At 45.3% G+C, this 16,926-nt stretch overlaps 1 pseudogene; it reads left to right on the forward strand.

Annotated features, from left to right (window-relative positions):
* Positions 1–4,007: 4,007 nt before the first annotated feature.
* On the forward strand, positions 4,008–10,780 carry LOC127339918 (uncharacterized; annotated as a pseudogene).
* Positions 10,781–16,926: the final 6,146 nt, after the last annotated feature.

A 16,926-nucleotide genomic window follows, 5' to 3' on the forward strand; every position in this document is an offset into this window, starting at 1 on the left:
ATAAGACTCTACACCGTCTTCCTTGTTGTTCAAAACTCAATACTAGAAATTATCTAGACTTTAGAGAGACCAAATATGCAAACCAAATTTAGCAAGCTCTAGGTGTTTCTTCATTAATGGGTGCAAAGTATATGATGCAAGAGCTTAAACATGAGCACAACAATTGCCAAATATCAAATTATTCAAGACATTTTAGAATTACTACATGTAGCATTTCCCGATTCCAATCATATAACAATTTAACGAAGAAGATTCAACCTTCGCCATGAATACTATGAGTAAAGCCTAAGGACATATTTGTCCATATGCAACAGCGGAGCGTGTCTCTCTCCCACACAATGAATGCTAGGATCCATTTTATTCAAACAAAAACAAAAACAAAAACAAACCGACGCTCCAAGCAAAGCACATAAGATGTGACTGAATAAAAATATAGTTTCAGGGGAGGAACCTGATGATGTTGTCGATGAAGAAGGGGATGCCTTGGGCATCCCCAAGCTTAGACGCTTGAGTCTTCTTAAAATATGCAGGGGTGAACCACCGGGGCATCCCCAAGCTTAGAGCTTTCATTCCTCTTGATCATAATATATCATACTCCTCTCTTGACCCTTGAAAACTTCCTTCACACCAAACTTCTAGCAAACTCATTAGAGGGTTAGTGCACAATCCAAAATTCACATGTTCAGAGGTGACACAATCATTCTTAACACTTCTGGACATTGCACAAAGCTACTGGACATTAATGGATCAAAGAAATTCATCCAACATAGCAAAAGAGGCAATGCGAAATAAAAGGCAGAATCTGTCAAAAACAGAACAGTCCGTAAAGACGAACCTGGAAGGGGCACTTAACTTGCTCAAACGGAAAAACTCAAAACTAATAAAAGTTGCGTACATATCTGAGGATCACGCACGTAAATTTGCAGATTTTTTTGATTTTTTTACAGAGTCTTCTGCGCGAATTCGTGATAGACAGCAATGTTGTTTCTATGCAGCAATCCAAATCTAGCATCAACTTTACCATAGAGACTTTACTTGGCACAAAAACATGATAAGGAGAGGTTGCTACAGTAGTAAACAACTTCCAAGACTCAAATATAAAATAAAGTACTGTAGTAAAAACATGGGTTGTCTCCCATAAGCGCTTTTCTTTAACGCCTTTCAGCTAGCCGCAGAAAGTGTAAATCAAGTATTATCAAGAGATGAAGCATCGACATTACCTTGGGCTTTACCCTTACCTTTCTTGTTCTTTTTCTTACTCTTCGATTTAGGGAATATATGTCTACCCCCGGGTGTAGAGGTGAATTTTAGGGTGCCTTCTCCCATATCTATGACGGCTCCCAATAGTTTCAGCAGGGATCTTTCGAGTGTGATTTGTCCTGTTCCTGCACATTCAATAACAAGGTAATCAATGGATATTGTTCTCCCAAGAACGGTTGTATGCACACCCGCAGCTATTCCCTTAGGAATTATAACAGAGTTATCAATAAGAGTTATTCCTTCTCCCCCTTCAACGAATCCCCAAAGTTTCAAAGATTCATGAATACTCTTAGGCATTAAGCAAAATTCAGACATAATATCACAATTGGCATGAAGAGTTTGGTCACCGATAACAATTTTAATAGTAGGATCCCATAATGAAGGTTCAGAGTTCACTAAAACTTGATCAAGACGGTTACGAACATATCTATAATTTTCATTCAAGCGAGATGCACTTGTCTCAAGAGTGTTTAATCTATTATAAATGCTAATAAGGGCTGAATCAAAGTTATTAGCTGAATCATGTGATGCAACCAACTTCTTTATGGCATTAAAAGCTTGATCCCCATTGCAATGAAGGAAATCTCCTCCCACTACAGCATCCAAGGCATATCTATAGCGAATCATAAGACCAAAATAAAAATTACTAAGGAGCAAACTTAGAGTCATTTGAGGTTCAGCTTTACGATAAGAAGTAAAAATTCTGGACCAAGCATCTTTAAAACTCTCCTCATCCCCTTGTTTAAAAGTGAAGACTAATTCCTCAGGTGAAGAAGTAACAGGTGCAGAACTAGACATGGTAGCAAAAGTAAAATGCAAGTAACTAATTTTTTTTTGTGTTTTTGATATAGAGAACAAGACAGTAAATAAAGTAAAGCTAGCAACTAATTTTTTTGTGTTTTGATATATAATGCAGCAAACAAAGTAGTAAATAAAATAAAGCAAGACAAAAACAAAGTAAAGAGATTGGATTGTGGAGACTCCCCTTGCAGCGTGTCTTGATCTCCCCGGCAACGGCGCCAGAAAAAATGCTTGATGGCGTGTACAGCACACGTCCGTTGGGAACCCCAAGAGGAAGGTGTGATGCAGACAGTAGCAAGTTTTCCCTCAGAAAGAAACCAAGGTTTATCGAACCAGGAGGAGCCAAGAAGCACGTTGAAGGTTGTTGGTGGCGGGATGTAGTGCGGCGCAACACCAGGGATTCCGGCGCCAACGTGGAACCTGCACAACACAACCAAAGTACTTTGCCCCAACGAAACAGTGAGGTTGTCAATCTCACCGGCTTGCTGTAACAAAGGATTAGATGTATAGTGTGGATGATGATTGTTTGCAGAAAACAGTAAAACAAGTATTGCAGTAGATTGTATTCGATGTAAAAGAATGGACCGGGGTCCACAGTTCACTAGAGGCGTCTCTCCCATAAGATAAATAGCATGTTGGGTGAACAAATTACAGTCGGGCAATTGACAAATAGAGAGGACATGACAATGCACATACATGATACGATGAGTATTGTGAGATTTAATTGGGCATTACGACAAAGTGCATAGAGCGCTATCCAGCATGCATCTATGCCTAAAAAGTCCACCTTCAGGTTATCATCCGAACCCCTTCCAGTATTAAGTTGCAAACAACAGACAATTGCATTAAGTATGGTGCGTAATGTAATCAATAACTACATCCTCGGACATAGCATCAATGTTTTATCCCTAGTGGCAACAGCACATCCACAACCTTAGAACTTTCTCGTCACCGTCCTGCATTTAATGGAGGCATGAACCCACTATCGAGCATAAATACTCCCTCTTGGAGTTAAGAGTAAAAACTTGGCCAGAGCCTCTACTAATAACGGAGAGCATGCAAGATCATAAACAACACATAGGTAATAGATTGATAATCAACATAACATAGTATTCTCTATCCACCGGATGCCGACAAACATAACATATAGAATTACAGATAGATGATCTTGATCATGTTAGGCAGCTCACAAGATCCGACAATGAAGCACATGAGGAGAAGATGACCATCTAGCTACTGCTATGGACCCATAGTCCAGGGGTGAACTACTCACTCATCACTCCGGAGGCGACCATGGCGGTGAAGAGTCCTCCGGGAGATGATTCCCCTCTCCAGCAGGGTGCCAGAGGCGATCTCCAGAATCCCCCGAGATGGGATTGGCGGCGGCGGCGTCTCAGTAAGGTTTTTCGTATCGTGGCTCTCGCATCGGGGGTTTCGCGACGAAGGCTTTAAGTAGGCGGAAGGGCAACGCGGGGGGCCACACGAGGGCCCCACACACCAGGGCCGCGCGGCCAAGACCTGGGCCGCGCCGCCCTGTTGTGGCGGCGCCTCGTGGCCCCACTTCCTTTCCCCCTCGGTCTTCTAGAAGCTTCGTGCAAAAATAGGACCCTGGGCGTTGATTTCGTCCAATTCCGAGAATATTTCCTTTGTAGGATTTCTGAAACCAAAAACAGAAACAAAGAATCGACTCTTCGGCATCTCGTTAATAGGTTAGTGCCGGAAAATGCATAAATATGGCATAAAGTATGCATAAAACATGTAGATATCATCAATAATGTGGCATGGAACATAAGAAATTATCGATACGTCGGAGACGTATCAGCCAGCATGTGCTGGCGTCGGGCGGCCGAACGGTGGCCTCTGCCGGCCCAATTCCGGCGCTAACAGGCCAGCCTCGTGGCCCTTTGGGGGTGCAGCCCGATATGCATGATTCGCTTCCCCAGGCCATGCAGCTGCACTCAACGACGATCACGCCGAGTAATCGGACAAAGGTGAAAATTTTGGTAAATGCATCTGATGTTAAGAATGTTGGTGATACAGTTTTTCAGCCAATAGATAATGATGTACATGGAGGTTTTGCTCCTAGATCTACCCCGGTTGGTATGCATAAGGAGGTGTCGAGGATGACGCAGTTCACCCATGAGCAAATTGTTGCTTTTGGTGGGATTCAGGAGGAGGCGAGACGCGAGGTGCGGTTGAGTGGAAGACTGAGGACTCAGCCTAATGTCGATATGACGCAAATGGAGAGGGCGATGATGATCGGAAAGAAGCGTGCGGAGATGCCAGTGTTAGGTATGTCTACAATGCAACCAACTTCTATTACTTCTTTCTGAGATGATCAAATAATTGCTGCATGGTCGTTGGAGGTTTCTTTAGCCATTTCTCATTCGGATTGCATAAAATCAGCTAAGATAATAAAAGACTTTGAGGTACAGAGATCAATCACTATGTTAAAATGTAATGATCATTTGCCACAAAAACATGACAATACTACTCTTTGTATGATGGTATCTCGTGCCTCTGAATTATGTGATGATTTAGAAGCAGAGGAGGATTTTTTTGGGAGAGGACGATATTGAGATGCCTAAGGGTATTACTAGGGAGAGAAAGGTTGGCAAAAAAAGTCTTATGATAAGATAAATGTTAGGAGGAGTAACCGTATTAGAATCAAACCAGCAAAATTACAATGACAAATCTTAAAGGTATGACATGGAATAGTGAAGGGTTTAGAGACCCGGGAAAACATTTGTTTGTAAAGGAATCGATAAGGGAGTATGACCTAGATTTTATTGCTTTGCTAGAGACAGGACGATCTAATTTTACGGTACATTTTTTAAGGGATTTGGCTGAGGGATTTTTTTTTGCTTGGTTCTGTTTGCCGCCACATGGGAGATCTGGAGGAATTCTTGTAGGGGTTAATACGACTACCTTGGTGGTTAATAGGGTAGACAGTGGAGACTATTGTGTCAAACTGTCTATTACATCTAAAATAAATGGGTTTCAATGGCTTCTTGTGCCGGTATATGGGGTGACACATGATGAAAATAAATATGAGTTTCTTGCAGAATTGGTGAGGACATGTGAACATGAAACAGTACCAATGTTACTAGCCGGGGATTTTAATATTTTGAGAAAACCAGAGGAGAAAAGTAATGATAATTTTAATCCTCGTTGGCCGTTTATCTTTAATGCGATTATTGAAAATTTGAATCTGCGAGAAATTGCTTTGTCGGGTCGGCAAATTACCTGGGCCAGTAGAAGACAGACTCGCACATATGAAAAATTGGATAGGGTTCTTGCGAGTGTTGAATGGGAACAGAAATTCCCTTTGGTCACTGTCCGGGCTTTGACTCGCTCGGGATATAATCATACTCCGCTTTTGATTGATGCGGGGAATCAGGCACATGTAGGTAAAAAACCGCGGTTCTCGTTTGAGTTGGCGTGGTTAGAACAAGAGGGGTTTTATGAGCTCATAGCTGCTGAATGGGCGGCCGGCCCCATTGGTAAAAGTCTGATTCAAACATGGCAAAATAAGATTAGGCATTTGCGCCGCTTTTTACGTGGTTGGGCAAAGAATTTAAGCGGAAAATATAAGAGGAGGAAGGAGCGGCTTTTGAACATTATTGACACATTGGATATTAAGGTGGAAACTTTACCATTATCACAAGTGGAGCGCAATGAGTTAAAATTAGCACATGAGAATTTAAATAAACTCCGACGAGATGAAGAGATTAAGTGGGCAGAAAGGGCCAAAGTAAAGTACATTCAGGAAGGGGGAGATAATACCAAATATTTTTAACTTATAGCTAATGGCAAACATAGGAAAAAGAAAATTGATCAACTTGAGCAAGAAGAGGGAACCATTGTCGGGGATGATAATTCAAGGGTTTATATTTCAGAGTATTATAAAAAATTATTTGGTAATCCAGAGCCTAGTTCCGTCGTGTTGGATGAGCATATAATTGAAGATATTCCGCAATTGTCAACAGAGGAGAATCAAGTGTTAATTCAAAAATTCTCGATGGAGGAGGTTCATGATGCAATTTTTCAAATGGAACATAATAAATCACCTGGACCTGATGGTTTCCCTGCCGAGTTTTATCAACATTTTTGGGAGGTTATTAAATTCGATCTGATGGCTTTATTTGAGAGCTTTCAAAAAGGGGAGCTACCGTTGTATAAGTTGAATTTTGGGGTGATCACTTTATTGCCGAAAAAGGAAAATGCAACACAAATTCAACAATATAGGCCAATATGCTTGCTCAATGTGAGTTTTAAAATCTTCACTAAAGTTGCGACAAATCGTATTTCTGAGGTAGCTCAAAAGGTGATTAGACCGACTCAGACGGCGTTCATTTCGGGAAGACACATTTTAGAAGGAGTGGTAGTACTCCACGAGACTATACATGAAATGCATAGAAATAAATTAGACATGGTGATTTTTAAAATTGACTTTGAAAATGCGTACGATAAAGTTAAGTGGTCCTTTTTGCTATAATTTCTTCGTATGAAAGGATTTGACCCGATTTGGTGTGATATGAGAAAGCAATTTGTGCAAGGTGGGAGTGTTGGTATAAGAGTGAATGAAGAGATTGGGCATAATTTTCAAACTAGGAAAGGACTACGCCAGGGAGATCATTTATCCCCAATTCTTTTTAATATTGTCGCTGATATGTTAGCGATTCCAATTGCTAGGGCAAAGGATGTAGGTAAAGTGGGAAGTTTGTTGCCTCACCTTATTGATGGGGGAATTTCCATTCTACAGTATGCGAATGACACAATTTTGTTTTTGGCACATGATATTGCTAAGGCTGTTAATATGAAATTGATTCTATGCATTTTTGAACAACTTTCATGCTTAAAAATTAATTTCCATAAGAGTGAAATCTTTGCTTTTGGTAAGGCAAAGGATATGGAGGATCGATATAGACAAATCTTTGGGTGTGAGTCTGGAACTTTACCTTTAAAGTAACTTGGGATTCCGGTACATTATAGGACTTTGCGGAATGAGGAATGGAACCCTGTTGAAACTCGGTTTGCCTCTAAATTGGGAGATGGCGTAGTAAACTGCTGTCTTATGGGGATAGGTTGGTTCTCATAAATTCGGTTCTTACTAGTTTGCCAATATTTATGCTCTCTTTCTTGGAAATCCCAATTGGGGTGAGGAAGAGGCTTGATTTTTATGGATCAAATTTTTTCTGGCAATCTGATGAGCTTAAGAAGAAGTATAGGTTATCTAAATGGAACATCATGTGTAGACCAAAGGATCTAGGGGGGTTGGGAATTGAGGTTTTGGAATTAAAGAATAAATGTCTATTGAGCAAATGGTTATTTAAAATCCTTTTAGAGGAGGGTATGTGGCAACAGCTCTTATGTAACAAATACCTTAAGAACAAACTCTAGCACAAGTACAGGTTAAACCAACTGATTCACCTTTTTGGAAGGGTCCTGTGCATGTGAAAGAGGAATTCTTCAAGAGAGAGTTTTTCAAAGTAGGGGATGGAAAATCTGTGAGGTTCTGGGAAGATGTGTGGTTGGATGATACGCCTCTGTCCAATCAATATCCGGCTCTATATAATATTACTCAACATAAAAATGTGTTAGTTTCGACTGTGTTTGCTTCTCAACCTATCAATATTATGTTTTGAAGAAGCTTGAATGACATACAGTAAGTGGTTGCAATGGTTACATCTATGCCAACGATTAATTACAATTAATTTGACTTCTGAGTCGGATAAACTCAATGACTCGGGTATTTTTTTCAGTTAAGTCTATGTATCTTGACTGGATGAATGGGCATACTATTTACCTGCGCAAATATTTATGGAAGTTGAAGATTCCATTGAAAATTAAAATCTTCATGTGGTTCCTTAATAGTAAGGTATTGTTAACTAAGGATAATTTAGCTAAACAGAAGTGGAAGGGTTGTCAAAAATGTTGTTTTTGTGATTCCATGGAAACCGTGAATCATTTATTTGTTCGTTGCCCATTTGCGAAAATAATATGACGTATGGTGTACATTACTTATAACATTCCCCCGCCAACTAATATTATTAATATGTTTGGTAGATGGCTGAATGGAGTGGGGAAAAAGGACAAACAAAAGATTCGAATAGGAGTTTCAGCCCTGTATTGGGCTATTTGGAGGACTATGAATGATATGATCTTTAACAAATAAAGTGGAACTAATTTTTTGCAGGTTATCAGGCGAGCTGCTCATTCAATTCAACAATGGGTTTTCCTCCTCCCAATGGACCAGCGGGAGGATATGGTTATTAGATGCAACCGGATGCTACTGGTTGCTCAGGACTTCTTTTTTCAGGCTACTGGGTGACGGCATCATAATAGAATAGCAAATGCATAGCTTTTCTGTTTACCATATTTTCAGTTGGTTGATTCATGTTTCGACCTTACCATTTCCGTGATTGTAATAAGTGATGATGGATATTTTGTGACTTATACTTTGGTTTTTAATAAAGCAAGCCGTGTGCATCTATTGATGCAGAGGCTGGGGTTATGCTCTTTTATCGAAAAAAAAAACCTCAAGCTGCCTCACAAGGCTGCACATTTCTAGCGCTGACTTGTTCCCCGTTTCTTTAACCAGCTCGAAACAGGCTGCCCAGCACTGGAGTATCTGTTTGTCTCATCATGGACCATGAGATTTTCTCCAAGACGCTCAAGGTTCTCATCCTGTCTGAACAAGTTGCGTTCGATGACCAGGCTTCTATTTCGGCTCCAAGTCTCATTTATATGTCCATTGAGGGTGACATTCGAGGGAGCAGGCTACCTATACTAAAGAACATGGCATCTCTGGAGGCCGCATCAGCCGTGATTTCGGGAGCACTCACAGATTGTGATGCTGATGGCATCAGGCAGTTTCTGGGAGGCCTCTCTAATGTTACAAGTTTGGATTTCGGTTACTGGGATAAAAAAGTAAGCTTCTTGATTTCACATCACTGTCCATGATGCCTTTTTTTTCGTACATCTCATTGATTTTGAGATATACTTAGGCATGTCTTGTTTTTTTTGTTGTTGTTGTCTTGACCCCTCTCTATTAAACAAGACAACTCATTGCATACTATAAATACCTAGCATCTTGATAATGATAGGATGATCATTATTGTCTCGTGTCCACTAAATATATTCTATTTCATATACTCATTTTGTACATTCATAACTTGTTGATCAACATATTTTTACTACAAAAAAGATCAACATATTTTAGTCTGACTTTAAATTCATAATAAAACTTAATCATTTCCTAATCATTCTTACTACAATATCTAGGTTATATTGTAGCTTCAGTTAGCATTCCTTTGAAAAGATGTGAAACATATGAGGCAGCATATGAATGTAAAGTGTTTAAGCTATTGTTGTGACTCACAACTCTTACGGACCGGTATAACACATTATCATGCGAAGTGTTATAAATGCGACAAAGCAAATAACGAAGAACGATAAAAGAAAACGCAACAGAGACACGAGATTTAACGTGGAAAAACCCTTTCCAACACAAAAGGGGAAAAAACTACGAGCGCTAGCAGCAAAACTTCACTACATCGAGGAGTGTTTACAAACGCCGTGACTTATCTTATATCTGATAAACCCTAGCCGGCGGCTTAGAAGATGTATATATAGGCGGTAGCAACGATTCGGCCCAAGACTACCGGCGACGGGTCTCGCTCCGCTCGTCAGAAGTTAGCCTCCCTTTAGAATATGAATTTGGATCACAATATAACATGAAGCGGCTATGGTGATTTAAGTAACATATTCTCCATATTAATGATATTCTCTCTAGGAAAAGTACAAGTATATTACAATCTAATATGTGGTATTATTGGTTAAAGTGATTCCTCGCTGTGCTGCTATTTTCATATCCAATGTGCTCTAAAGATATATTACTTCAGCGGTAGGATCTTCGGATTCGGCGTTCGGTGCCTTCCCGCTGGCCTTGGGGCTGGCTCTTATCCAAGGCGTGTTGAGGAGCAGCGGCAGCGGCGCGCCACCGTCGGCTTCTGTGCGTCGGCGCCGACGGGACCTAGAAGAAGGGCTTCGTTGTATTTTTGTGTTATTTCTGGGTCTTTCTGTAAGAACAGAGTATTAATGCCAGTTTTTCCTTTTCCGCAAAAAAAAAAGATATATTACTTCTACCTGTAAGCTTTTTAGTGGGCAGTGAATCAGACACAGTAGTCACGTACTGTTAGCTCCCTCCTGATATTCTTGGCAAGTTTGGCTGAATCAGCAGAAGAATGTGTAGAACATAGCATGGGTTTGATATTGTGTCCTAATCCTTTGAACCGTTTGCAGCTGACCATGGAAAAGAATTTTCAATGGTGTCCAAGATTCAGCAAACTTGTAAACCTTACTCTAAACTGCTCCTGTGTGCACGCCGAGTTTTATGCGCTAATAGTCTTCCTTCAGAACTCACCCAATGTGAAGAAGCTAACTCTCAAGCTAAACCAGGTATGTGTTATTGGTCACATTATGGATTATTCAGTGAATGTTTATGCATGTACCATGAAGAAAAAACCAATAATTTTTGTCTTGCTAGGATTATGAATCTGCAATCATGGGTGAGCTAGAGGACAGATGATTTACATGTGAGCAGCTTCAGATTGTTAAAATCAAATGCTGGGAGACAAGTGAGATGCTACCTAGGGTGACTCAGTTTTTGCATGCTAGTGGCATAAAGTCTGATCAGATGTGTATCAGGAACTAAATCCGATGCATCAGTCACCAGAAATAACTCCGATGTTTCAGGTCCCAGGGCAGCTGAAATGACATGGGATCACTTGTTGACTTGTCATCACACGCAAACAAGATGTCCTCTTGGATCTACATTGCATCATCGCTTTGGTTTAGTCTGAAACTATTCTGCTAGCTCATTTGGATTTTAATTTTTTACGGGACGCATAATAGTGTTGTTGTGAGATGCATGGCTGTGCAATGCTGCAGAAAACTTTACGTTGCCTTCTCTATTGTTTGTGATACAAGAATGTTCCATGTCATGCTTTTATGAAATTTGGTATTTAATATTTATAGCTTTTATGCTACCCAACCTTTTATGATGTTCCTTCGAAACTAAATTGCACGGTCATATGTAAACATAGTATTCCCCTCATGTACTTACGTCTATGTACAATGTTGTGCATTCACATAATAATGTCAACCATATTAAGACTTCCCTGAAAGTTAAGGTCAACCATGCAAGTCTGCAAGAAAAAAAGTACAACCATGAACCGAGTTTGGATTTCCGTTATAAGGATGGAAAGGTAAGGTTCTTGAGTTCGCATCACTATTCAGTACATCACCGTATTGCATTGATCTCCAAACATCTATCAATTTTTTTTTTGCCATGAACCCATAACTCTCAACACCTATGTGAGGTGAGTGATTACGTAGCATAATGGAAACCAAACCTTCTAATAGGATGGCCAATTTTGTCACTGTGTCAACTCAATATATATTCTATTTCATATGCTCATTTTGTGCATTCATCAGATCCATGACCAAAATATCTTAGTTGGAGGATCAATTTCATAATAAAGATCGAGCATTTCCTATTCATTCTTAGTGCAATACCTGGGTTATAATGTAGCTTGCATTGTCATTACTTCAAAAGGATTTGTAAAATAAAGGCAAAGTACTTCAGAAATTGTTATCACTCGCAACCCTTGCAAACAGATTTGAAAAATCTATCAGTTTATCATGGGAAGCAATTATGGCTGTTTTTTTTAGCATATTCTGCATGTTAACGATTCTCTCTAGGAAAATAACAAGTATATGATTGATTAATATGTGGTATATTTTGTTAGCGTGATCTATTTTGGTGCTGCCATTTATTCATATCCAATAACCTCTAAATTTTTTAGTGTGTGCACTCAACCAGACATAGTAGTTATGCACTGTTAGCGCCCTCCTGATATTTTGCAAGTTTGGCTGAATCATAAAGAACATGGCATGAGTTTGATGTTGCGTCCTAACCCTTATGGAAAAGAATATCCAATGGTGTCCGACATTCAACAGTCTTATAAATCTGACTCTTGATACTTGGTGTGTCCATGCGGATTTCTATGCATTGATAGTCTTCCTTCACAACTCACCCAGTCTGAAGAAGCTCACTGTCAAACTAGACCAGGTATGTGATCTTTGCCACATTCTGGATCCTTAAGTTATAATGTTGATGCATGTACCATATTTATAAAACCTTTTTTTTTTGGTAGGCGCGTGAGTGTGTAATCTCTGGCGAGTTGGAAGACAGATCATTTACATGAGCAGCTTCAGATTGTTGAAATCGTATGTTCAGAGACAAATGAGCTGCTACCCAAGGTGACTCAGTTTTTGCATAATAGTGGCATAGGGACCAATAGATGCGCATCACTCACAAAACTAAGTCCTGGATATGCAGGGCATCCTGTCATTCACCTCGCAAGTAAACATGGTGTTCTCTTATGTTTACATTGTTTCTCTCTAGTTTAGTTGGAAGGAACTTTGCATGCATGTTTGCTGCCATCGTCTTTTTTAACACCATAGAATCAGCATAATAAATTAGATGGATATTTTTCTTGAGGGAAAATTTGAAGGATATTGTGCTGATGGCGAGACATAAGAAACTTACATGAGACATCTACTCTGCGGTGCTAAAAAAAACTTTTGGGAGAAGGCTATGTTGTGTCCAATAACGCATATTTTCTTGAAACTGTTGTTTTTAGATCATTGGATTGTAACTTCCTGTATAGATGAGTGATGTTAAGATGCATGTCCGCAACGCTGAAGAAAACATTATTAGAGATATATTTGGTATATGTACGGTTTAGGTAGTCTAGGATAGAGATAGATCTTGTGTCTTGTCTTGCACTCCAAGATGATCCCCGTACGCCTATATATACTCGCCCATGAGGCTCAATAATACATCCATCATATTCCGCCAATCTCTCTCCCTCTCTATCCTTCTACATGGTATCAGCCTAAACTCGATCAAAACCCTAGCCGCCGACCGCTTCCGCACCGCGCCGCCCCCGGGACGGCCGATCTCCATGATCGCCACCGGGGGCCGCACCGCCCGTACCTAGGGTTCGTCCGCCGGTCCAGTTGATCGGCTGCCCTAGACAGTCTTTTTCCCGATCACTTGATCTGGGTTTTTCTCTCTCCCGCCGGTCGCTTTGATCGGCGTTTACTTTTTGGTTTTCCGATCTATAGATCGGGTTGCGTCGCCCATCGCCGCCATCGACCCCCGCGCGCCTCTACTTCGACCTCGGCGCGCCCGGCCGGCCTCTACTCCGACACGGTGGCCACGCGCACCATGGCGGCCCGTTAGGGCCAATCGCCGTCCGCACATCGCCTCGCCCGTCGCCCTACGCCGGCCGTCACCGCCCTGCTCCGAACGGGACACCTGCAACGCCCCATCCCGGCAGCCTCGCGCCATGCGGCGGCCAATCATAGCCGCCCTGCGCACGTCGGCCCGCCCGTCGATCTACGCCGCGCATGTACGGCCGCTCTGCCGTCCGTCCTCGTCGGCCTCATCTCGGACTCCGTCGCCACCCCGCATCCACCGAGCGGCGTCCTCGACCTCGCGCGCGATCGGCTTGATCACCCGCTCGCCGCCGCGATCCGCCTCATCTACGCCGCACGACCGACCTGGCCGTCGACCGTGCGCGCCTTCGCAGGTCCCATGAAGAGGGTCATAGTTCAGCGCGCCCCTCTACCGATCGAGCATCGGGCTGCCGCTGCGTCGCCCCGTCGGGCCGCAGCGCCGCCGCCCCGTGGTTCTCACCGCGGCTGCATCGACCCGCGCGCTGCCGCTGCGTCGCCCTACGGCCGTCGCGCCGCGGCGCGCTGTCCACGCCGCCTCCGAGGCCGTTCCGCGGCGACATGCGTGTTGCCGCTGCGTCGCCCTACGGGTCGTAGCGCCGCGGCGCGCTGTCCACGCCGCCGCCCGAGGTCTTCCCCGCCGTCGCCCCGACATGCGCGTCGCCGCTGCGTCGCTCCTTCGAGCCGTAGCGCCGCGGCACGCGGTCCACTATGCCGCCCTCGCGCGTTGACGTCTTCGTGGTATGCGCTGCGCCGCCTCCTAGGCGCAGGGAACCCACCGTCCGCGCATGGTCTTCGTCAGGCTGTCGGGTTCTTCGCCTACTTCGAGCATCGCCGCCGCGCCTAACCCTAGCCGCCGCCACGGGTCGTCGTCCCTGCCGCAGCCGCCTCCAAGCCGCCGCCGCAGCCGCCGCCCACGCCGCCGCTACCTGCGCCGCTGCCCTACCCCGCAGCCGCGCCCCCACCCCGCAAGGAGGCGCCAAGTCAGAGCGGCACGCTCCTTGACCTAGCCTCCCCAAAGTTTCCGCGCCGCCCCCGGGGAGGTCGATCTCCATGATCTACTCCGGGGGCCGCGCAATCCGTATGAGGGTTCGTTCGCCGATCCGTTGATCCGCTGCCCTCGAGTCTTTTTTTCCCAATCCGTAGATTGGTTTTCTTTTTGCGTCGTCGGTCGCTCGACCGGCGTTTTCTTTCTGGTTTTACCAATCATAGATCGGATTGAGTCGCCCATTGTCATCATCCTCTTGCGCCTCTACTCCGACAACGGCATCGACCTGCACCGGCCATCAACCGCACGGCACAGTCGCACGCGCCGCACACGGGGCGCCCCTACGTGCGACGCCGCAGGCTGTCTCGCCCGCGCGGTCTCCATCGCTGGTCCGTCTTCGCCGTCATCGCCCGGGACTACATCGACAACGCCGCCATCGACTCCGATCTGCGCGTCATCCACGCCATGGCACATGTAGCGCCGCCGTCGGTCTGATCAACCGACCCCGCGCACATCTACGCCAAGCAAGTCCCCGAGCACGCGCCTACCACCGATCGAGCAAAGGCTTCCCCGGTCGCTCGGCTGGCTGCACCGGCTGCCGCGCCGGCCGCCCCGGTCACTAGGCCGGCTGCCGCGTCGGCTGCCCCGGTCGCTCGGCCGGCTGCACCGGCTACCGCGCCGGCTGCCCCGGTCGCTCGGCCAGCTGCACAGGCTGCCGCGCCGGCTGCCCCGGTCGCTCGGCCGGCTGCACCAGCTGCCGCGCCGGCTGCCCCTCGTCCTCGACCCCTGCCGCACCCTCTGCTGCGGCTATAGTTACGCCGCCCCCTCGGGCCGTGCCGTTGCTGCACGCGGTCACCTTCGCCGTCCCCCGCGCGTCGATGTCCGAGGCCACCACAGCGCCGCCCCTTCGGCGCGGGTCGCCTCCGTCCGCGCATGGTCTTCATCACGCCGCTGGTCTTCCTCACCTACTTCGTGTACCGCCGCCGCGCCCCCACCCCAGGTCGCCGCTGGGCTCGCCAACCACTTCAGGTCGCGCTGGGCTCGCCGACCACCGCATCACCCGTCTAGGTGTCCAGCATGACCACCCCTGGTCACCGCTGGGTTAGCCGCCTTCTACGTCTCCAACCGTCTCGACTTCGTCGCCCGTGCCATCGCCTCGTCCCTGTCTACACCACCTCCTACTCTACTCTGAGAACCGCGGTCAGCGTCGGCATCTCTCCGTCGATCTGCGACCGCGACGCTTCCGGAGGCCTCCTCTGCTAGTCCCTCTGACACGGCGACAAGTTCATGATGGTCCCTGCCCCTCGCTGCCCGGTACTGGCAACACCGGAAGTGCCTTCGTCCCCGACACGTTCCCGAGTCTGGCAAACTCGCGCCGGACGTCTCGTCTTCATCGGCTTCGACAACGTCTTCTTCGGCATCGCCTCTACGACTGCCTCGACCGCATCACCGACTTCTTCTATGTGTACTCGGTTCTGGCAAAACCGAAGTATGCCTTCGTCCCCGACGTGCGCCTGGTTCTGGCAAAACTAGGGCCGCACCTCGTCCTCGACGGCTCGGACTGCATCGACTTCGGCATCAACAACCTCCACGACTGCCTCGACGCGTCTCCGTCACTCTCCTCGCGCACTACGCGCTTGCGGCTACATCGACACCGGTACCCGCCCACGACATCGACCACGGCAATCTCTCGCGCGGCTCCCTCGACCAAGGTTGAAGCACCCACGCTCTCGGCTATCTCGACATCGGCATAAAGGGCTACCACCCTGCGCCTCACCAGCTTCCTCTACAGTCCAAGCATCTGTGACGCAACGTCGTCCACGACGCTCACGCTACGACTGCGGGGGAGTGTTAGTCCGCTGGTTCCTACCTTCGGCTTCTCTCCAGTCTGACCATCCGCGACGCTACTGTTGTTCACGTCACTACCGCTACGACTGCGGGGGAGTATTAGATATATATTTGGTATATGTACGGTTTAGGTAGTCTAGGATAGAGATAGATCTTGTGTCTTGTCTTGCACTCCAAGATGATCCCCGTACGCCTATATATACTCGCCCATGAGGCTCAATAATACATCCATCATATTCCGCCAATCTCTCTCCCTCTCTATCCTTCTACAAACATGCCGTTGCCGTTTTGGTTGTTTTGAAACAAAAATGTTTCCAGTCATGTCATGCCATCTTTGTTGAATATATATTTGATATTCAGTCTTCATACCTTTTATATGCTCAACCTTGTATGGTATGATCTCCATGTTAACAATGCAACGCTAAATTGCACTTCATTTGTGAATGTAGTATTCCCCTTCACTGACCTACATCTTTGTATAATTTGGTGCTTTCACATACAATAAATTTAACCGCACAAGATATATCCAAACAAGGCCAACCGTACAAGTCTACAAGAAAATGCAGTAAAGTACAGCGCCACGACGGCTTTAGGTGCATACTTAACATGAGTGCTCCTACATTTCAGTAAAAAGAATTGTTTGTCTTGCTGAGTGAGATGAAGCTGAAACATAATCCTTTGCTAGCAAACGTGCAGATTCTACTTTGGGAGGCGCCATT

The sequence above is a fragment of the Lolium perenne genome, chromosome 3 (genome assembly GCF_019359855.2).
Source record: "Lolium perenne isolate Kyuss_39 chromosome 3, Kyuss_2.0, whole genome shotgun sequence".
NCBI classification, from domain to species: Eukaryota; Viridiplantae; Streptophyta; class Magnoliopsida; order Poales; family Poaceae; genus Lolium; species Lolium perenne.